We start from the raw sequence: 23,534 nt of genomic DNA on the forward strand, positions 1-23,534 counted from the left end.
TACTGGAGTGGGTTGCCATGCCCTCCTCCAGGGGATCTTCCCGACCCAGGGATAGAACTGTGTCTTTTCTGTCTCCTGCATTGGCAGGCAGGTTCTTTACCACTAGCACCTCCTGGGAAGCCCTAATCCCAGCCTATTGGTCATCCCACTTCTGCAACAGAGTAGCAGCAATGATTCATAAGAAGCTACATTACATCCTGGCTAATATCCACCAGTCTAGAAGCTGCTAACTGAGGCCATCACTACCATCAAACTGGTGACTGGACACTGGATTTGTGTCCAGCAGCTGTGATAACCTCAAAATAGTCACATCTCTTCAACCTTTCTTCTCTTCACTTGATCTTTCAAATCTAGTTGCAGTGGAGGCCAGGCAATCACATTTTTAGCTTTCCAGCATCCCGCACTGAAGGGACATGGAATGAAGATTGGTAAAGCCATCTGTGGTCATCTGCCACAAGCACCAAAGAAAATTGTCCAAGAAAGTCCAAACAAAAAATATTAAAAATGTGGGCTGTGTATGTCACAATCAGCATGGCTTTGCATTATGAAAAGCTCTATTTGCTTGTGTTTTATACTCCCGACTAGACTGGAAATCTTTGGAAGGTAGAGACCACATCTTATAGTTCTTGAAAGTGAAAGTTGCTCAGTCGTGTCTGACTCTTTGTGACCCCATGGACTGTAGCCTGTCAGGCTCCTCTGTCCTTGGAATTCTCCAGGCAAGAACACTGGAGTAGGTTGCCATTCCCTTTTCCAAGAGATCTTCCTAACCCAGGGAATGAACCCAGGAATCCTGCATTGCAGGTAGATTCTTTACTGTCTGGGCCACCAGTACTTCCCCTAGCACCCCTTATATATAGTAACAGTTGAATAAACATTTGTGACTTGCTTTTTAACATGTTCAGAGAGATATGTGAGGATCTTTGAGCCAGTAGGACTGATATATGGAGAGAATTAGGTTAAAGCCTGTTTCAATAGTTAGTAATTCGCCTGTACTATAAAGCTTAGGAAACACTGAAGGTGCTGGGAAACATTGAAGGCAAAAGAAGAGAGAAGCAGAGGATGAGATGGTTCGATGGCATCACTGGTTCAATGGACATGAACTTGGGCAAACTCCTGGAGATTGTGAGGGACAGGGAGGCTTGGTGTGCTGCAGTCCACACAGTTGCAAAGAATCGGACATGATTTAATGACTGAACAACAACAAAAACAAAGTTTAGGGTCATAGGTGAAAGTCACTGACCAACAAAAACCTTGATATTTAGAGGCTGACAGGGCACCAAGAGAATTAATGAGGGAGATACAGAGCTCTCAATTTGCTGGAAGACGCACAGACTTGCTGAAGATGTCTTCCTTGGCTTGTTCAGAGGCTAGGGTTAATTTCTCATGCGGCCCAGATCAGGTTTGAAAGAAGAAAATACAAAAGGGAATAAAGAATACTCTAGAATCACAGCAAGGGAGAAAGTGTCAGCCATGACTCCCTGCTCCCTTCTTCTTCTCATGGATAAATTATGACCACATGGTTCATCTAGTTGAGGAGCGAGGGGGCTGGAGATCTATTTACTTCAGATCTTTCTGAACAGTTTGCGTTGAGAGTCTAAAATATTTAGCTTTGCTTTTGCTCAGGGCTTCATTTTATTAGTAGGAGTGCTCATAGTAATTTCAAGCTTTTAAATTTACGATGGAGAGATAGTAAGGTTGGAGAAGAAATACAAATCACACATTCTTGATTCTTTCCTAACATGTGGGAAATCAATCATTCTGGCTAGCGGCTCAGTCACCAGGGGCAAACATAACACACCTTTGAAGGGAAACTTGTGAGGGGCGATGAGAACAGTGATTTTAATTCTAAGTGGAGAGTCTCAGAGCAAATGTCATTCATCAGAAGTACACAGATTCTGATCATTTGGAACCATTGAATATTAGAGTAAGAAGGTAAAATACTTTATTTGTGTCATTACATGGTGGTAGGTAAATTGTTTTCTTTTGATTTTCATTAATTATTGGTACAGTGATGTTTCTTTAATTAACAAATAAGATGACTTATGTAAGACACTGGGTGTGCCTGGCACACAGTACCTGCTCAGTAAATAGAAAAAAATTTTTTTCAATACATAATGGACATAGAACAACAGACTGGTTCTAAATAGGAAAAGGAGTATGTCAAGGCTGTGTATTGTCACCCTGCTTATTTAACTTACATGCAGAGTACATCATGAGAAACGCTGGGCTGGAGGAAGCACAAGCTGGAATCAAGATTGCCAGGAGAAATATCAATAACCTCAGATATGCAGATGACACCACCATTGTGGCAGAAAGTGAGGAGGAACTAAAGAGCCTCTTGATGAAAGTGAAAGAGGAGCATGAAGAAGTTGGCTTAAAGCTCAACATTCAGAAAACTAAGATCATGGCATCTGGTTCCATCACTTCATGAGAAATAGATGGGGAAACAGTGGAGACAGTGGCTGACTTCATTTTTTGGAGCTCCAAAATCACTGCAGATGGTGATTGCAGCCATGAAATTAAAAGACGCTTACTCCTTGGAAGGAACGTTATGACCAACATAGACAGCATATTAAAGAGCAGAGACATTACTTTGCCAACAAAGGTCTGTCTAGTCAAGGCTACGGTTTTTCCAGTGGTCATGTATGGATGTGAGAGTTGGACTGTAAATTAAGCTGAGAGCCGAAGAATTGGTGCTTTTGAACTGTGGTGTTAGAGAAGACTCTTGAGAGTCCCTTGGACTGCAAGGAGATCCAACCAGTCCATCCTAGAGGAGATCAGTCCTGGGTGTTCATTGGAAGGACTGATATTGAAGCTGAAACTCCAATACTTTGGCCACCTGATGCGAAGAGCTGGCTCATTGGAAAAGACCCTGATGCTGGGAAAGATTGAGGGCAGGAGGAGAAGGGGATGACAGAGTGTGAGATGGTTGGATGGCATCACCGACTCAATGGACATGGGTTTGGGTGGACTCTGGGAGTAGGTGATGGACAGGGAAGCCTGGCATGTTGCGGTTCATGGGGTCGCCAAGAGTCGGACACCACTGAGTGAACCGAACTGAGCTGAATGGCATCGCACAATTGAGAATACACAGAAATTCTGCCCCCACCGTTAGCACACAGTGGTGAAGCTTTGTTGTACAAAATGATGTCCTGAAAGCCATTTTCTCACACTAGGGAATCTCATGTGTTGTTCACAGTAAGTCGCTGGGGCTGCACAACTAGATAGTTCTCCATCACCTGGCTCCCAGTTCACTCTTTAAACCACGTGATGGTAATGGTTTTTATACTTCCTAACTACTATGGAGTGGAAATTGTGAGCTGTCTGCTAATCATTTTAGCAAAACGCTAATTTGATGTACAAAGCATTCATATCTTTCCAGGGACATATGTATTGTATAACCCAAGGTACACAAATACCTCCCCTCTATTTGCCCACATTAGTGAGGTTTTGATATACCAATCAGTGTCCTCACTCTTAGCCCAGGAAGGGAGCTGCCAGGAAGCTGGAGCTGACAGTCTGAGGAAGAGGAAGGGGCATCACGGAGCCTGGGTTCTGGGAGAACTTCACCTCAAGGCCCTTGCTGCTAGAGTTCACTTTGTACCAGGAGCCCCTGGCCCACAGGTAAGCCCACTGTCTGTGACTCAACCTTTATAGTTTTCTTTGGGAAAGCATTCATATCTTCTGGAGAGCCGAGTTCAGATGCAAGTCCTTCTGCAGAGATGGCATTAACCATACTGTATAGGAAGGGGACCCAGAGCACATGCCTGGGTTTGGGACTGATGGGGGAGAAATGAGGGAGAGGAAGAGTTGGGGCAAGACAGTGGGTAAGTCTCCCTTGGGAAGTGGGTTCATGAGGCCCATCCTCAGTGGCTTTGCCTGTTTCCCCATTTCCCCAGAAAGCTAGCCTGTGCCTACACTCCTCCAGGCAACAATATTAAAGTGGGGCAGAGGTTGCCAACCTCCGGCTGGCCCTAGGAAGCTCCATAAGTAGGTGTTTAAGGAGGGAAGAAGCATCTCCTTCTGATCTTGCAGAGCAGATTCACCTAGAGCAGCAAAGTCCTTTCTCAGAGGCCAAAGACCTGATGCAGGCCTACTGAGAGTCCAGAGGACCCACTAGTGTCACAAAAAGTGTGGTCAGATGTGAGCATGTCCTCTGCAGAACCTTGGGCCTTAACCAGTCCTTGCACACGCCCACCTCTGATGCCAACCCCTTCTAAAGCAGGTTTCACAGGGCAGTTGTTAGGTAGGAAAAACCTATTTGAAAGAGTACATTCCAATGGAATTGGCTGAGAGGAGGGGCAGCTTTTCAGATTTTACAAAAATCCTTGTCTTGATTCACTGTCTAGACATGGTTAGGTGCACAAAGAGTTAACTGGCCTCGTAGGACTCGGCTGCCAAGTACACTTAACGCTCAGTCCAGCACTCCAGGCTTGTATTCTTATGCTGCTGGAGTGGCCTGTTCATGGCATCTGGTTCCCTGGCAACAGCTTTCATTGGCTCAATCAAAGCCCTTTCTTCTTAAGAAAGCTCCTACTGAGACACCCACCACCACCACTAATCACCATCTTAACTCGGGGTTTAGGATGCAGCTGGTATGAAAAATAGTATTTGTATATGTGAGAAGATAAAGCAATGGACTGGGTTGGATACACCTGCCTTGCATGATCCTTGTACTGGTTTTCTACAGGACCAGTTGGAAATTACCTGCTTTTCCACTGGGACAGAGGGAAAGCCAGGGCCAGAAAGTTTCCCAGAGCTGGCTTTCTTTGTTCGGCAGAAATCCATGTGCCTCCGTGATTCATGACTCGCTGTTTCCTGGGCTGATCTGTGATATAACTGCAGGCTCTGTGCTCTGACAAGGGGCGTTGCTGAATTGAGGGAGTTCAGACAACGAAATCCATATTGTAGAAGGCTTGTCCCCAGTCTGCCACAAGCTGGGGAAAGAAGTCTGCCTCCAACAGAACCCAGGGAGCCTGGCGTCTCCTCCACCCACCCCAAAATGTCTTAGCAGCTTCAGATTTGCTAAGAAGAACAGGGTAAAGTAGCTCTTCATGCAGCATTTGCGGGGAAGAAAGTTGATGAGATTCTCTAACTAATAAAGATGGGCATTTTTAGGGGAATCCTTTAATCTTACAGAGAATCACTTTGAGTTTTCTTGTTTTGTCTAGCGAATGGATAGATGAAATCAATAGAGATGGGGAAGAAGGCAAGCTGTTCTCACTTTTGGCTCACCTATACCAATCCATTTAATTCATTTTCATCTTTCTTTTTTTAATCAAATGTCATCCCATGTCCTTATTATACTCACTGAAATCTAAACACATAGCCTCATTCAAGAATTAAAGTGTTCAAAATGCACAGTAATCTTTAGAAAAGATGTTGGCTTTTGGCTTGGCCATCCATCCTAACATTTATGCTGCCCTAACCTTCTGGTTCTCAAGAGAAAACCGTCATCCTGGTCGTGGTGCCAAGATGTAATGGGACAGTTGACAATTCAGAGACAGTTAGGGTTTGTGGCTGCTCTGCTTGGCAAGCCAAGGTCCTCCTCTGCAGCTGTGTATGCGGATGAATGGGTCTCTGTGTTTGATACCAGCCTGCCTGAAGCTTAGCCGAGTGAGGGCTCTGGGTGGTGCTACCTCACAAGTCGTTAAAAGATGCTGTTGAGGACACTTAACAAAAACAACATATATTTGAGAGTCATTTGGGGACTAGGCTTGTGCCAACTCTTGATAGATGTGTAATGGAAAAATTATTCCCATCTCTGAGCCTCAGTTTCCTCATCTGGAAAATGAGGATAATAGCATCTGTCACATGGGGCTATGCAAGGACTAGGAGAAATGATGTGCCACCCCCACTGATCCTGATTATTCTGAAGTAGGGTCCTGACACTGATCATTTTTATTCACAGGAGCTCCTCAGGTGTTCAGCCAGCATTGAGAACCACATGCAGCAGGTAGGAGACTCTATGGTTATTTATTTTTTGGACTGAGGAATTCCTTGAATATCAGGAATTCTTGGGGATGGAGATGAAGAGGATGTAATAAGAGAAATAAAATTCCTTAGCTCTTTCTTCAGATCCAGGACTTACAACAGATTGGAATAGAGGTGTAGTCTGGTGCAGTGGAAATGTTCTCTGTCTTTGAGCCTTTTCCAGATAGTTTTTACATTCAAAAAAAAAGGAAAAACTATGGAGCATCTACATGAAGGCTTTGATAAAAGATAGTGTGATATGGGTAAATAGATAAATATATAGTTCCTGGGCTCAGGAAGTTTACATCCTAGCAATGGAAAAGAAGACATGTTACAGTGAGCCTACACATTACAGGGAGGGGCACGATTAAGTATTAAGACTCCAAGCTGCTCTTGCCTGGGGGAATCTTAATGGTGTGACACAGGAAGTTTCAAGACACTCTGAAGTGGGAACACATTTTCAGCTTGGATTCTAAGCAGGAAGTGATTCTTATCCTTTCTAACAAAGGATAGTGCACACTGGTTAAAGACCAAGAGAATAAAGACACAGAACTCTTGGTTAGTGCATTCAGCTTTATGACATACTACACCGATATTTTCATTAGTTAGCAGAATAGGTAGTAAACAAGCATAAGTATGGCATATTTTTAGAAAGAAAATCTTTCATATGCATCAAGTGAAAGATTTGTTGTTGTTGTTTAGTCGCTCAGTCATGTCTGACTCTTTTGTGACCGCATGGACTATAGCCTGCCAGCCTCCTCTGTCCGTGGGATTTCCCAGTCAAGAATACTGGAGTGGGTTGCCATTTCCTACTCTACAATTGAAAGGTGCTTGGTACTTAAAAGCTGTATAGGAGTAAATATGTAAACAAATATTTTGTGGTTATTAACAAGGTGGGATGGCCACAGCAACACGAGGGCACAAGGTCTAGAGATTCCAGAACTTGCAAGAAGATTCCAAGCTAATCCCCAAATGGTCCTTTTGGCCACACTGTTGTGAGTTTTCACTAATCCTTAGGATGGAGAGAAAGGAGACTGGGGTTAAAACTCCTTGCATTTTCTTTGGAGTTAAGTCTACAAAAGAATATATCACAGGCATGGCATATAGGTTAACTGTTATGCACCAAGTAGAAGCAGTTGGTAGTGGCTCCCTAGAATACTTGATTGAAAATAATTCCACAGGACCCCAGCCTAGCAAAAAAGAGTTCCCCAGCTGATTTTACTTATGTCTTCCATAGGTGAGGGAGAAAGAGTAAATTGTGATACATATACTGAGCTTGCCAATTCAATATTATAAACTGTACAGATTCTCATTTCAGGGTGTAGATTTCATTATTCTTAACAAATTCTTTGGGTGTTAACATAGAATCAAAAGTTAACCATTCCATTTATTAGTATGTTAAACCTAATTCCTCAATTCCAAGACGTCATATATTTTAAGATATATTCTTGATTTAATAACAGGTTTTAAGGATAAGAAACTACAGTAAATCTGAACACTAAAAGTAACATTTACCTCAACATTTTTTTTCAGTGCTCCATCCAACTTATGAGGATAAACATTTTAAAAATTCAGCCTGATGATTCTTCCTGAATCATTTTTGACCACTGGCAGCTGTATGTAGCATTATAGCTTCTCTTCACCTTGCCTAGTGATCTTGACCTCCTTAGCAAGTGCAGGCCAGGCATTTTAATTGTTAGTCATATTGCAGACTACCAGGGGCCTGGCAGGTTACAGTCCATGGGGGGGTCCCCAAAGAGTCAGACATGTCTTAGAGACTAAGCGACAACAACAACAACAAAAGACTATTAGGGATTCATTTGTATTTCTTGTTCAGTTAAACTCATAGTTTTGTCCTACTCTTAATTAAATTACTCCTTCCTGGAAGGTAAACAGCTTGTCTTGAAAGTCATCCAGAAGGTTCAGAAAGATATTTGGCACCTGCGGGTGACTTTGCAATGAGTGAATTGATCGTTCCAACCTCCTTTAACTTTAAAAATTCTGTTTCTCCTAAGAGATGTGTCACTTTTTATTGTATGTAATTACAGTGCCCATTGTGTAGACTGGCAAATCCCCTTTCTGTGTCCTCTGAAATGCTTGGCTGTTGTTTTGCTATGAAAACATGAAAGTGTAGTCATGCCTTCAGCAATAAATATTTGCTTCACTTATTGTAAATATGCCTCGCTAAGCTATCCCATGGGTAGACAATGACAACTCTGTCTCAACTCACTCTCCTGCCAGCAGGTGGCAAATTTCTTTGCCGTGATATAAGCAGCATCCCAATTTTAGAAAGGTGAAGATGTGAAAAAATAGAGTCTGAGAATAAAGGGAATACGGCAGATATCTAAGGGAAGCAAACTCGCAATATTCATTTTAGGATTCTGGTGCTCAGGGTTAGCAAAGAGACAAGTAGCCTCCTCCCCCTTACAGAATCATGTTTTCCAGGAATTAGTTGTATCTGGGTGTGCTGCATATAACACACACAACACAAAATGGAAAGTATTACAAGAAAGTAAGACAATATAGAAAGTATTCAGTTGTGTAAGAGAGGAGTGGAGAGATGCTATGGGAATTCAGAGGGACGGAGTACCTTGGCTTGTATGGATCAGGGCAGAGGAGCAGACGATATTCAAGTGCTCTTGAAATAGGTTGGAAAAATAGGTACTGGATGGGGTCTTGTGAAGAAAACAGGCCGATTGTGGTGGCCATGAAGAAGCACCTCTCGGATCTCTGACTGTGCAGAGCATAACTGATTGAGGACCCCACCTGTGCACTCTGAGCGCCATCATCACATTGGCACGGAGGCCAAGCTTCCCGCAGACCATTCCTTGTGGAGGACTGAGAATGACAGAGTTGGTGTGGCAGGCAGGCTAGCTCTTGGGAGGCACTGCTGGTGGGAGTGACTTTGGCTCCAGGACTTCTGGCAGCCTTGCTTCTTCAGAACTGCATCGAGTCTAAGATGCTTCCAATGCAAACTTTCTTCTCCCCTCTTCATGTGGTCAGACCCTGTCCCTGGTAGTTCTCCTGGCTCCCTTCCCATTTTCCCTCACAGGCATTTTTCATAATAAATCCCTTGCACATCTAATCCCCTCATGGTGTCTGCTCCTTGGAGGACCTGGACAGACACCCAGTCTTTGTGGAGATGCCAGGTGGGTGTCTTCAATGCGTTCCGAATCTGTTGCTGCATTTGCTTCGATATTTCTCACCCCTTTTCCAATTACCACTGTGTTTTAGAAGTTGGTGCCGTTGGGTATTCACCAGGGTGAGAGATACTTTGGGCAGTAAGAAGTGCATATGGGAAAGTCTCCTGGAGAAAAGGAAGCAGACCTAGAGGATGATTAGAAAGGCATCCTAAGAGGGTGGGATGATTTGGGGGAATGGCATGTTGGAGAAGGCGATGGCACCCCACTCCAGTACTCTTGCCTGGAAAATCCCATGGACGGAGGAGCCTGGTAGGCTGTAGTCCATGGGGTTGCTAAGAGTCGGACACGACTAAGCGACTGACCTCACTTTTGCTTTTCACTTTCATGCATTGGAGAAGGAAATAGCAACCCACTCCAGTGTTCTTGCCTGGAGAATCCCAGGGACAGGGGAGCCTGGTGGGCTGCTGTCTATGGGATTGCACAGAGTTGGACACGACTGAAGTGACTTAACAACAACAACAATAACAACAACATGGAAATGTGTATAATATCATATAAGAAACAAATTGCCAGTCCAGGTTTGATACAGTATCCTTGCTTGGGGCTGGTGCACTGGGATGACTCGGAGGGATGGTACGGGGAGGGAGGTGGGAGCGGGGTTCAGGATGGGGAACATGTGTACGCCCATGGCGGATTCATGTTGATGTGTGGCAGAACCAATACAATATTGTAAAGTAATTAGCCTCCAATTAAAATAAATAAATTTAAATTTAAAAAATCATTGTAATTTCATAACCATAACATCCATAAAAAAAGGAACAAGTGAAAAAAAAGGAAAAAAAAAGAAAGGCATCCTAATATTTTCTTATTGTGCCAATTATTTATTTAAATAGAGTTTGTTTTTTTTAAAGAAAGGTTTGTTTTGTTTGTTGGGACTCTTTTTGTTACAAATGACAGAAACCTAAGGCAAACTAGATTAAGCAAAAAAGGGTGAACCATGATGCTGATGGGGCTTCCCTGGTGGCTTAGCTGGTAAAGAATCCTCCTGAAATGTAAGAGACCCAGATTTGATCCCTGGGTTGGGAAGATCCCCTGGAGAAGGGAATGATCACCCACTCCAGTATTCTTGTCTGGGAAATCCCCATGGACAGAGGAGCTGCAGTCTGTAGGGTCACAAAGAGTCAGACGACTGAGAGACTAAGCACACCTGATGCTGATGATATTGAGTTCCTGCGTCTCAGGGACAAGCAGAATCTGAGATGGAAATGGCAGCCGGATGCTATTGCTGCCTCTCATTTCTGAGGATCATCGGATGGCCACTAATGGCTTCTGGCCTTTTACATCCTGCAACCCAGAGACCCCAAAAGAGACTGATTTCCTTTTCACTTCCCATTCTGAGTCCCAAGGGAAAGCTCAACTTGGCCCAGCTTAGGTCAGATGGGTACCCTCACCACGAACAGCCATGTTCATGGAGACTGGGTCAGGGAAGAGACCGTGATGGTCCACATTATACCAGCATGGGGGGTTCATGGTCATTCTGTGCACGTTGGAAGTTCTCAGAAGGAAGGAGGGTTGCTGAGAGGACAAAATCATTTTTATACTGTGCAGAATATGTTTGCAATATGTGTTTCTGCACCAGTGCTCAGCCATGTATAAACACCCAGACCTCCCCCTTCTCTGGAGAGCTCGATAACCTTTCAGGAGGAGACTGGTTTTTATTGCCATTCTGTCAAGAATAATAAAACAGTTTTTGGAGCTAGCACATTTGTTCATTTAACAAATATGTTTTGAACATCTAATATGTGCCAGGCATTGTGTTAGGAGCCCAGATGGGGTGACAGACCATAAGTACACAATGAAACAAAAAATACATAATTACAAGTGATAATAAGTTTCAAAAAGGAATTAAACAGGGAATGTGGATGGAGAATGATGGGGTAGGGAGGCACCTGATTAGATAGTAGAGTTGGTGAGATCCTCTTGAAGGGGACATTTCAGCTGAGACCCTTAGAGAAAAGGATCCTGCTGAGCTAAGTGGAAGTAGTAGGAGCACGGCATTCCCTCACTGAAAGCCTTGTGGTAAGAGTGTTTGGTGGGTCTGACCAAGGGGAGGAGGCCAATGTGGTGTGGGGTGTGGTGGGGGGAGAAGTTGGCACAGGGGAGGATAGTAAAGGATGAGGGTGGGGGGAGTAAAAACCAGGTCAGGTGGGGTCTTGTGAGTTAGTGTTAACGGGTTTGGGATGGGAAGTCACTGAAAGCTTTGAAGCAGCAGCGTGACTTGCAATTTGTGCTTTAAAAGTCGGTTCTGACTATTCGGAGTGTTCCATCTTCTGTCTGATGGAAGTGGGTAGGAGTGTGTTTTTTGAAAGTTGTTTGGCAGGTGCTGAGAGAAATAGAGGAGGAAAGAGAAGTTGCTCTGCTCCTATCCTGGTTCAGCACATCCTTCAAGCGAACCATGTGGGCCAGATGGAGAAATGGGGGAAGCTTTCTTTTCTCCTTTGGCTGATGACTCTTCATTTAATGGAAAGGTAAAAGCAAATAGGAAAAAAAAAAAAAAGAGAGGAAACTGGGATATTAGACTCAAATACTGGCCAGAAGATCCAGGACCAGTTACTTAACCTCCTTCAACCTCTTTTTCCGTATCTGCTGAATTGGAATAATACCGTGAACCTTGCAAGGTCATTGTAAGGGTGAACTGAGGCAGAACTCGCCACAGGTGTGCCAAGCACATGGCAGCTGTTAGAACTGTGTCCAGAGCCAGCCACCTTTTAGGCCTTAAGGATCAAACCAGGCTTTGAACCCCCCACTTCCTCTTTCAGGCCCCCAGTGGCTGGCTACCTTCCTTCTTACCTGAAACTCCCATAAAGAAAATGTCAGTTTACTAGAGCTTAGAGCAGTGAGGGACTTCAAAATGTGCCTCTGCTTTCAAGTAGGTAAGGATTAGTTTTATTTTGCACTTTATTAAATTCCTCTGGAATGTACTCATTTTTAGCAGGCACCTGGCAACACTGCTTTTGGGCATTTGAGAGCCCTGGGAGGAGAAAGGTTTTGCACTCTCCTCCCCCACTTCATTGTAGCCCCTCTGGACTGACTCAGTGTCAAATTGTTAATGCGGTCTCCAAACGCTCACTGTTGGCTCCTGAAGTCACAGCCTCTGGCGACCTCCGTGCTTTGGACACAGGGAAGGTGAGGTTTCAGAGATGCCTTCCATTGCCTTGATGGCCCTGCTTAATGCTGGGCTCCTTGTCCAACCCCTGGTGCAGCTGCAGTGACTGCCACCTGGTGAAATTGCCTTTGAAGGCCGGTGTTTCCTTGGGAAGAACTTAAGCCCCAGTGGCAGACTTAGGTTGCAATGGAAAGTGGATTCCAAAGCTGTCCCTGGAATGTGAACTTTTCCTGGAAACTTTCCATGTTGCCTCTTAGAGAACAGCAGGCATCAACTTATTCACACCAGGAGTCAATTAAAGAAACCCAAATTATTGCCATTCCAATAAACAATGATCTCTCTTCCTTTTCAAATAAACTTGTTAGAATGGCCTAAAAGCCGGGTGTAATTACATGATCAGATAGCATAAATCTGATTAGAAGCTTTTCATCTACTTTATTTTCTCCTGCAATCAGAGCTATTTTTAGTAAATGCTAAAAATGTATTTGAACAACTTCAATGTATACCTCTTCTAAAACCTTTTTGGGGTCCTTTTCATTCATCCTTTATCCTTTTTGATGAGGCATGAATGTTCCTACGACACTATTCAGAGAGGAAAAGAGAACACCATACCTTCATAATTTAGCCTATGATGTCAACACATGTGTCCTGGATACAAAGATTTATATCATAGGTTTTTGAGGGGAGTCATTTAAGTTCTGAGTTAAATGTTTGATCCACTGGAGGGAAAGTAGAGGAAGTAACACGGTGGGAATATTAGCAGTAGCTCATGACTATGCCTTTCAAAATTGTCTTAAAATAGGACCTTGAAATAGGACCTCCCAAGGGCAATCATTCTTAGCAATTATCCTTCTTCTTCTCCTCCAACTTCCTGCCCGCCCCCCACACACATCAAAGACATTTTCCTTATCCCAAAGTGCATCTTTGTCTGTCCAAACTTGAGATAACTGCCAAAACCTCCTAATCTTACAGGAGTACGATGTATGTCGTTCCCCTTTGCTTAGCACAGTACCTGATACATAATGGGAAGTAGGGAAAGATGGAGGAAAGGAGGGAGGGAAAGGGGAAGGAAGGAAGGAGAGAAGATGCTCAAACTCTGCATTGTTAGGGTTCAATAATCTCTTTGAAAGACCATTCTTCTGGTTGAAATGCATGACTGGTGAATTTTGGTAATATGTATTTTGACCAAATGCAGAGCACTGACTAATATCATATGTCAGATACCCTTAGTATGTGGCATGAGGAGTGGGTAATTGTGGGTGAACACTTTTCCCTTTGTAGTGGGATTTCTTAAGGGTCTGAGTTAAAATTCCATGTCATCTTCATGTTGATGAAAATTACTGCTGTCATTTTAGGTTTCTCTTAGTTCACCATGTCCTTGTCAATTCTGATGATGAAAAAAGCTCCCTTGAGGTTTTTTTTTTTTTTAAAAACAAATTCCCATAGAACTCAAGCAATTGCCCTTTTTTTCTTTTGCCTTTTTTTGGAGTGTAAAAAAATGTTAGCTTGAAACATTTGAGTATAACAACAATTTACTAATTGTAGAAATTCCTCTTCTTTTTTTGTTATGCTTATTAGTTCTAAAACCAATGTCCCTGAAACCAATGGTCATCACGTTTCTCTGTTTTTTCAAATTGCCCAAGAACACCAGAAGTAAAGGGGGGAAATTCTAAAATCCTTTTAGGTGATTAAAAAAAATTGCAACCACCAAACATGAAATACCATTTATTTTCCTGTTGATGTATTTGAATAATTTGCATCGAAGTTAACACACACAGCAAAGGAAGAACTCCCTAAAGATTTTGCTTTAATTTGTATGCACAGAGAGATTTAGGGCTAACTGTTAGTAAAGGATGGAGCCTTTAATCAAATGTAGTCAAATGAGCTGTTTGCACTGCTCAAGGGGAGGTGATAGGGTCCACTTATCAGAATCCCCAACACTAGCTGCAGGAGACCTCCCATACTTTCTGCTTTAGAGAAAGAACCCAATTTGGCCAAACAGTAGATAAGAAAAAGGACTCACCACTGGCTAGGTCAATGCTGGCAAGGCTGAAGTTTGATAATGTCTAATAATATCTCATGTTTACATAGGAACCTTTCCCTGGGGCAAAGTACTTTACCAGCATTATCTCATTAACCTGTCCTCTGACCCCCAAAAGCATCCACATTTTACTAAAGCTGAGTGTGAACAGAAGAGAGAAAGAACAAAATAATTAAATGGCAAAGCTTTAGAATTCAGGTCTCTAGACTGGGTTGCTCACCCATAGCCTGTCTTCACTCTTTGGTGAGGCCCTGAAGACCAAGCAAATGATGGAGGCCTTCAGATTTGGCAAGGCCTTTGAAAAAGGAAAAACAACTCTTGCTTTTCTCTGTTTTCAGTGTGTCCAAAGAACTGGTGAAAAAGCCTAAATAGTCTACCTGTATCTTCTAATTCAGGGGTTCTTAATCTTGATTCAATGGGTTTTGGGTAGGCGGAAATTATCTGCAATCTTGGGCATATATGACCATATTATGCATCTTTCTGGAGACTGAGCCCATAGTTACATCAGATTTTCAAAATGATCTATGCTTCCTTGCAAAGGACCTCTAAGGTCTTAGTTGTGTTCTCTAACTGGAGTGAGGTATTGTAGCCAGTCTACAGCAAAACTAGTAGAGTTCCAACTATGTGTTCAGCTCTGATCTAGTTATGGGCAATGGAGCAGGAGAAATTGATTTTGCCGGATAACCTGTAAGTCATATGTCTAAGGGTGCTAATACTTTATTTGGCTCCAAATAATTTTCCACCTGTGCTTCTTTCATTGTTTTATCAAAACAGACATTCACTGAGTATACTAATTTCCTGCTGCTGCTGCTAAGTTGCTTCATTTTTGTCCGACTCTGTGCGACCCCATAGACGGCAGCCCACCAGGCTCCCCCATCCCTGGGATTCTCCAGGCAAGAGCACTGGAGTGGGTTGCCATTTCCTTCTCCAATGCATGAAAGTGAAAAGTGAAAGTGAAGTCGCTCAGTCGTGTCTGACTCCCAGCTACCCCATGGACTGCAGCCCACCAGCTCCTCTATCCATGGGATTTTCCAGGCAAGAGTGCTGGAGTGGGGTGCCATTGCCTTCTCCACTAACTTCCTAGGTCTGCTCTAATAAGTTACATAAATTAGGTGGGTTAAGACAACAGAAATTTATTCTCTAACAGTTCTGGAGGTTAGAAGTCTGAAATAAGATGTCAACAAGACCATGCTCTCTCTGTAGGCTCCAGAAGAACAACTGTCCTTGCCTCTTCTGGCTGCTGGTGGTTGCCAGCAATCCTTGGCATTCCTTGTCTTGTAGATACATCACTCCAATCTTGGCTTTTGTTATCACATGATGTTCTCTTTGTGTGTCTCTCTTCTTCTTACAAGGACAATATTCAAACCAGATTAAGGTTTCACCCTACTCCAGTATGATCTCAGCTTAACTCAATTAACTGCACCTGCAGTGACCCTATTTCCAAATAAGGTCACATTCTGATGTTCTGGAAAGGACATGGATTTGGCGGGGGACACTATCCAACCCAGTACACTGAGCATCTCTCTGTATTGGATATTACACTGGGCACCAGAAACTAAATATAAGGCAAATCACTGCCTAGGTACTAATAATATATAATGACCTTGCTTAAAGTCCAACAGTATTCCTTCTTCTTGGAATTCCCTTAGTTGTCCTGGAGTGATGTAGGAGTGTCCCAGGGTGATGGTGGAGGTATTTTGGTCTCCACTCTGATTTCCTTCTGGATCTATATTCCTGTCTATTTTTGAAGAGAGCTGGAGTGCATCCAATAAGGGGCATGAAACTTTCAGCAGTCAAAATAGCTACAAATTCTCCCTTTCATCAACAAATAATTTTGTAATAGAAAATCAACAAAGATTTACTTGTTAGGATTCCCTAACAAGTTTACTTGTATAGGATTCCCTATAGCATGGGGAATGGGTGGTGCAATGGTAAAGAATCTGCCTGCAATGCAGGAGATGCAAGAGATGTGGGTTCGATCCCTGGGTTGGGAAGATCTTTTGGAATAGGAAATGGCAACCCACTCCAGTATTCTTGCCTGGAAAATCCCATGGACACAGGAGCCTGGCAACCTACGGTCCATGGGTTACAAAATGTCAGACATGACTGAGGAACTGAGTGCACACACACACACACACACACAGACACACAGGAAATTATATTCAATAGCTTATAATAACCCATAATAGAATATAACCTGAAAAAAAATATAACTGAATCACTTTGCTGTACACCTGAAACTAACACAATATTGTATATCAATCATACTTTAATAATAATAGTAAAAAAATAATTTGTGTGAATCATGAGTGTGTAGGACAGGTGTTAAGTAGATCAGCACTACCAGCGTACTCTTCGCAGAGCTGGAATGCTGAGAGCTGAGGCTGGAGAGTTAGACAGAAACCATGGAGGACTTTGTATGCTGAGTTTAGGGTTTTCAATAAGGAAGAGACATAGTTGCGTTTACCATGTTTCCTTCTGGCATGGACTGGGATGACTTGGAGGAGGGATCACAGTGAAGGCTGGGAGCCCAGTTAGGGAGACATTATCTAAGAAGGAGATGGTGGTCATAGGGGAACTGGAATCCAGGTTGGTTGGCTGACTCCAGGTTAAGGGAGAGGATAGAGCCAAAGATAAATTGCAGCTGCTGGCAGAGTGAAATACCGACCATGTCGTGGCAGCCACAGTGCTTCTTAAATGTTAAGAGCTTGCAGGACTGCAGGGGAAGACAGCGGAGCAAACCAGCCCTGACAACAACAGGGGAGCACAATTTCCCTTATAACCACCTCTTCTCCCCTGAGGCGAGTCCCATAGAGGAGTTACAATTACTAGTTACATCTCTCTAGAGAGATGCCTGCTCGACTTTATTCTTCCAGCAGTGCTCTCTTACTCAGGATGCTTCTGGTAGAGAAAGAGGGCATGTCAGGTTAGGAGATGGCAGAGCCTAGTTGGCTTGGAGACATCCTTTTGTCCTTTGACCATCTCGGCATCATGCACTAAACAACTGAGCCCAAGATACTCCCCCAGACTGGAATAATAACACTGACTTTTTTTTTTTTTTTAATGTTGTGAGGGAGCCATTAACTCATTTTCCCAAACAACCCCCAAACTCCTTAGGGAACCTGTCATTATTTCTCAAATCACTCATTTTCATGGGGGGGTTTGGAGACTGGACTCAGAGTGAACACTTGGGGAGCACACACAGTTGTCATGTGGACTTGGATCTTGATCTTCTGGAGTCACTGTGCCCAAGGGGGGCTCTTATTGGGCTCCCCTGCAACCCCTTTAAAGTAAGAACACAACTAGATGAACTCAGTCCAAATCCACTTTGGCTCCACCAGTCATCAGCTCCCCCACTGGTGGCCATGATTCTCCTGTGATACCCTGCCATGTGGGGTGAAGTCATTAGACATAGATCATGGAAAAAACAGGGTCTAATACCCTGCTAACCAGGAACACATGACTTGGAATAAATATATTTCACAATCCCGAGAAAAGCTAATCACAGTTTTAGAGATATTTCAAAGAAACAGAGCTATTCTATGTACAACAATAATTCAGTAGTCAGGGTAGGGAAAAAAAAGCAGGAAGAGGAATGCAGTACTGCATAGCAATCAAGAGGTCTTGAGCAAGTAACTTAACCTCTTGGTGACTCAGCTTTCCCTATCTTTAAACTGGGATAATAGTATCCATCTCAGAGAGTTGTTGAGAGAATCAAATGAGATAAGATGTGCTTAGTATACTCTGAGTTTGTGCTTGGTACATCAAAACCCTCAATGTTACCACTTATAATTCTGGGGGCACAGGGGATGAGACTAAAGATGGAAAGTCAACTAGTAGTTGTCAAAGGAATGATTGAATTGAGGTGTCAGTGGCTCAGAAGCAGGGCTGTGTTCAGAATTTTCTCTTGCTATCTTGCTCTCTCTCCTTCCTGGGTTTTCCCTTTGATCTTTTTTTTTTTTTTTTTTCCCAAACTCATTCCATCTTTGTGTTTCCTTTTTCTTAGTTCAGAGTGACAGGTAAGAAGGATCTCTAGGTTAAAAGAAGTGTCTCTGAGGAAAATGAGGCTAACTCCATTCTGCTTTTTCTTAAAGGCTGGTCCTATGCAGAAGGCTAACCCTGGGTTAAGCTGTTTCATTTTTAAAAATCAAATAGCCAGGATTAAGAGACACCGTAATGTTTATCCTACCCATGCTGTATCTGTCTTGGAGGTGGAACCCATTTAGTATTTCTATTCATAAACAGATTACCAAGCTGGTGGTTTGACTAGGAAAAAATTGTGTTTTATTGTTTCAAAATAAGAAAGGCATTTCAGGTGGATTCTGATTGGACAGCAGAGATCGAGTTTAGATTTTTTTCAGCCAGCACTGCAACGGATCAGACAGATTTGGGCGATGCTGAGAGACGAGCACAGAGCAGTTATAAATGCATGATAGCAGTGGTGTGCACTGAAAGAGGACTTGGTTATATGGAGTAAACATGGGTACAATCTGTAGACCAAAAACCACTTGGTGAACGGAGGAACTGTGTGTCTCCTTCCTCTCATCAGAGATGAATTAACTGAATTTCCTTGCTGTTTCACTTACCTCTTAGAGTGAAATAGATTCCCACCTTAGATGAAATATGAATCTACTTTTGTGGAGGGAATTCCCCTAAGTGAACCCCAAACCCTGAATGGAGAACTTGAAAGCTTAATTTTTAGCCTTCCTTTTTGTCAGCCACTGGTTCTAGCAGTAAAATGAAATGTCTTTGTGACTTGAGAGGATGATTTGGTTTGAACATTTGTTCTCATTTTCTGGGGCTCTTCTGACTTTATCAAGCCTTTTGGCTTTTTTAAGAAAGCTGCTAGAAGCATTGGCAAATGTGTGCTCTGCTGGAAGTCGGAAGTACTGGTGGCAAATTAATATGGCATTGACTTTTTCCTAAAGAAAATATGTTATTTAGTAGTTTTATTCCTTGGAAATGCTAAGTGCAGATGGTGATGAAAATGGCAACAAATCCTTTCTGCTAAAAATTAGTTTCCTTCTAGGCTGGTATGTGTCTTTGTGCAAGGGTGTCAAATGGATGCCATTTGACATCCATGTCAACCCTCACTGAATGAGACCCAGAAGTTAACAATGAGAAATGCAGCTATTACCACAGTATTCAGTGTTAATCATAAAGGACTGAGAAAGGAAAAAAGAGGAGGTGGGGGGTAGAATACATGTAAGATATATTTTAAATAACGTATTAAATTTAAAAAGATCTTACCTTCACATTTAGATTTTCCCCTCAAGTCAGCCTCCCATTAGAGCATCAAATTTCAGTTTGAACTGTCTCTCACATGCAAGCTTCCTTGCACACACACACACACACATACACACACAAACACACAACCAACACCACCACCACCACCACCACCACTACCACCTACCTTTCATTTCTTTTATGCATGACTCGATTTTCTGTGAGACTCTAATTTCTAAGCAATCTAAAGCTCACCTAGTCCCATAAACTAATGGGGTCTGGATTCTCCTTATATCTAACTATCAGGGTTTGATGAGAAGATTGGCAGATAATTGTACTGGGCAAAACCGTTTGCAGTTCTAATTTATCAGTTTCTGCTATGAAGTCCCCTACGACTACACCCTTCTCCCGGTCGGAAATCCAGTTATCTCACAGGCACATGTTGTAAGCCTGCAGAAATGTGGCAGGCGAGGTGCAGTGGGTTCAGGGTTCCTGGTGTTCACCATCAGGGCAGAGGCACTGCTCTCTCACTTCTTTCTCTGCAAATGCACTGGACTTATTTTTGCTGTTTTATTTGTTTTTATTAAAGAACAGCAACAACAAACAGAGTGTTCCCTGAGAATTCACACTTTCCAGAGCTAGGGGTGGGAGGAAGAAGAATTGAACTACAGTCCCTGGAATTGTTTTCATTCTTTCCCCTCAGTCTCTTTTTGTTAAAGAGCACTCCGAGGGGGAACCGAACTAAAATATGCCACAATTTTTTTGGGCTCCAAAATCACTACAGATGGTGACTGCAGCCATGAAATTAAAAGACGCTTACTCCTTGGAAGGAAAGTTATGACCAGCCTAGATAGCATATTCAAAAGCAGAGATATTACTTTGCCAACAAAGGTTCGTCTAGTCAAGGCTATGGTTTTTCCAGTGGTCATGTATGGATATGAGAGTTGGACCGTGAAGAAAGCTGAGCACTGAAGAATTGATGCTTTTGAACTGTGGTGTTGGAGAAGACTCTTGAGAGTCCCTTGGACTGCAAGGAGATCCAACCAGTCCATCCTAAAGGAGACCAGTCCTGGGTGTTCATTGGAAGGACTGATGCTGAGGCTGAAACTCCAATACTTTGGCCACCTCATGTGAAGAGCTGACTCATTGGAAAAGACCCTGATGCTGGGAGGGATTGGGGGCAGGAGGAGAAGGGGACGACAGAGGATGAGATGGCTGGATGGCATCACCAACTCGATGCACATGAGTCTGGGTGGACTCCGGGAGTTGGTGATAGACAGGGAGGCCTGGTGCGCTGCGATTCATGGGGTCGCAAAGAGTTGGACACGACTGAGCGACTGAACTGAACTGAACTGAACATCTTAAGGGCTTCCCAGGTGGTGCTAGTGGTAAAGAACCCGCCTGCCAATGCAGGAGACAATAAGAGATGCAGATTTGAGTCCTGGTTTGGGAAAATCCTCTGGAGGAAGGCATGGCAACCCACAACAGTATTCTTGTCTGGAGAATTCCACGGACAGAGGAGCCTGAAGGGCTACAGTCCACGGGGTCTCAAAGAGTTGGACATGACTAAAAATGACTGAACATGCACACATGCACTACATCCTTAAGGCCCAGATCAATTCTCTGTGCCTCAGTTGCCCCTTCTGTAACCTGGAGACAATATAAGGCTATTTAGGGTAGGATGCTTCCATACGTGCTCTCTTATTCAACTCTGATGCTCAGTGAGATTCCAGAATCCCATACTGAGAGCCTATAAAATGAGAAAAAGAATAGTTTCCAACTCATAATGTTGTATAGATCGAGTTAATGCAGGTGCTTCACACAGAACCTGTACAGAGTAAGCTACCATATTATCATTATGATATAACACTGATATAATACCCATGATAACAGTACTGTGGAGGCTCCTGTGATTCTTGCAACGGGGCTTTAGGAAGGGGGTCTCTGCCACACGAGGGCTGTTGTCCTTATGCTCCCACTCACTGACTCCTGGTTAGCAAGGAGCAGGAGTCTTCCCTCTAAGCCCCTGTCCCAACTCTCAGGCTGAAACTGGCACGGAAGGTTGAGTAAGCCTCTTGAGGGACTCAAACCACCCCTTTGAGGGGCTGCATCTGGGGTGGGGAGCGGTTCTGGGAAGCACTTCCACAGGTTCCTTCTTGCTGCCAGGCCCTTGAACTCCAAATTAGAAAGTCAGGCAAGAACAAGGGAGCATCCAGCCCTCAGAATTTAAATAGCACTTATGAGTCTTCTACTTCTCACTAAAAAACCAAAACACTTCCTGGGACTAGCACTGCAAAAGTCCTGCTTGATTCCATTCTGTCCTGATGTAACTTATTCTCGTTGCTTACCCTCACTTCAATCCTGGTTTAAATTAAAAAGAATGATGCTTAGAAGATTTTGAGACCTCAGTAAATATCTGTAGCTGGGTGACTAGGGGCACAGGCTATAGTCAATTTGCTGCTCTGAGGCTCACCTTTCAGAGCTTGTAAACTGGGGGGTGGGGGGGATGATACCTACCTCTCAGAGTTATTGTGAAGGATAAATGAAATAATTATATATTAATAATAGTAATGCTGACATTTATCCATCACTTATTAGGTGTCAAGTACTGTGGTTCCGGGCTGTGGATTATCTTAACTGCTATACTGTGCTGTGTTGTACATACAGCTTAGCACATGGCCAATATTTAATACATGTTAGCAATGATAAAGATAATGATTATATCAACAAAGTATGAAGAGCCAGTCTTCACTGCCCTTGGCAACGTGTTTGTGTAATCATTCTCCCTTTCCTAAAGCTGGGAAATCACCCATCACTCCCCTGTTCCCCTTTGGTCCCTTTTCTTCTGGCCACATCATGTCTTGAAGCCCACTGCTCTGGTGGAAAAGATGGCCACATTCAGGGTCTTTGGGAATCCTGAGTGTGTCCTTCACTATGGCCTGGCTTTTATTTACTTGTGACACTCAAGCTGCTTTTAGCCTCATCAGTTTCTCCATCTTCAGAGTGTGATCAAGATACCATTAACCACTTATTGTACTTTAGTACAGTGGGGAGAAAGAGTTTGTAAACACTAAGAATGGTTTTTCTGGCCTATTCCCTATTCTAGAGGTTGGGGTGGGAAATATATGAGGTGAGAAGTATGTGCTTAGTTCTGGCTAAGACTCAGGATAACAATTTCCAGAAGTCAGTCTGCTATATCCAGGGCCTGGCATAGCATCTGGCATGTCCTAGGTCCTCAAGAGATGATTTATTGGCATTGAAGATAATTCATGATTTTTAACTCGAGGGCTTATTCTGTACGTCTGCTGCAAAAAGCAACTCAGGGACCAGCTGCCACTCATCTCTCCTTCCAGTTATCCCAGATTTGGAATCTGGAACTAAATGCTACATGCCATTTATTTTCCTTTGGAAATGAAAATATATAACTGGTGCTAGGTTATGCCACACATGTTTCATTATTGGTTACTACACTTCCTATTTGCTATCCCACCATACCCTCCCCAAGATGCTTTCTCTTTGAATGAATTGTCCTCCAGAGTCTGCAATACCATGCTGAAGTTGAAGGATCACATTTTCTAAGAGTGAGTAATATTAGGTGGTTGTCTTACTGAAACCAGTTGAGCAGTTTGTTTCCATTCATCGAGTATAGGGCACTTTATCTCCTTACTCTTCCTCCCTTTGTTTCTACCTCCTAAATGCCCTCTCTTGCTTCCAATATGTCCATCTCTTGGAGACCCACTTCTTGAACTCAAAGCTGAACTGATGCCAGGGCTATACCACATAAATAGATTTGTAGGTGGGAAGCAGTTTAAAGGAAGGTCAATAGCAAAAGAGGTGGACTTGAGCTCCCCAAAAGGACCATTCCAAAGTGAGGTAGACCCCCAGCCAAGGCACGATGGAATCCCTCACAGTAGCTCCAGTTTTATTTTGTTAGTTTGAAGTCTTCTGAAAAAGGCTTTAGGGACAATGACCTAGAGAAGCATTT

The sequence above is a fragment of the Bos mutus genome, chromosome 2 (assembly GCF_027580195.1).
Source record: "Bos mutus isolate GX-2022 chromosome 2, NWIPB_WYAK_1.1, whole genome shotgun sequence".
In the NCBI taxonomy this organism is placed as follows: Eukaryota; Metazoa; Chordata; class Mammalia; order Artiodactyla; family Bovidae; genus Bos; species Bos mutus.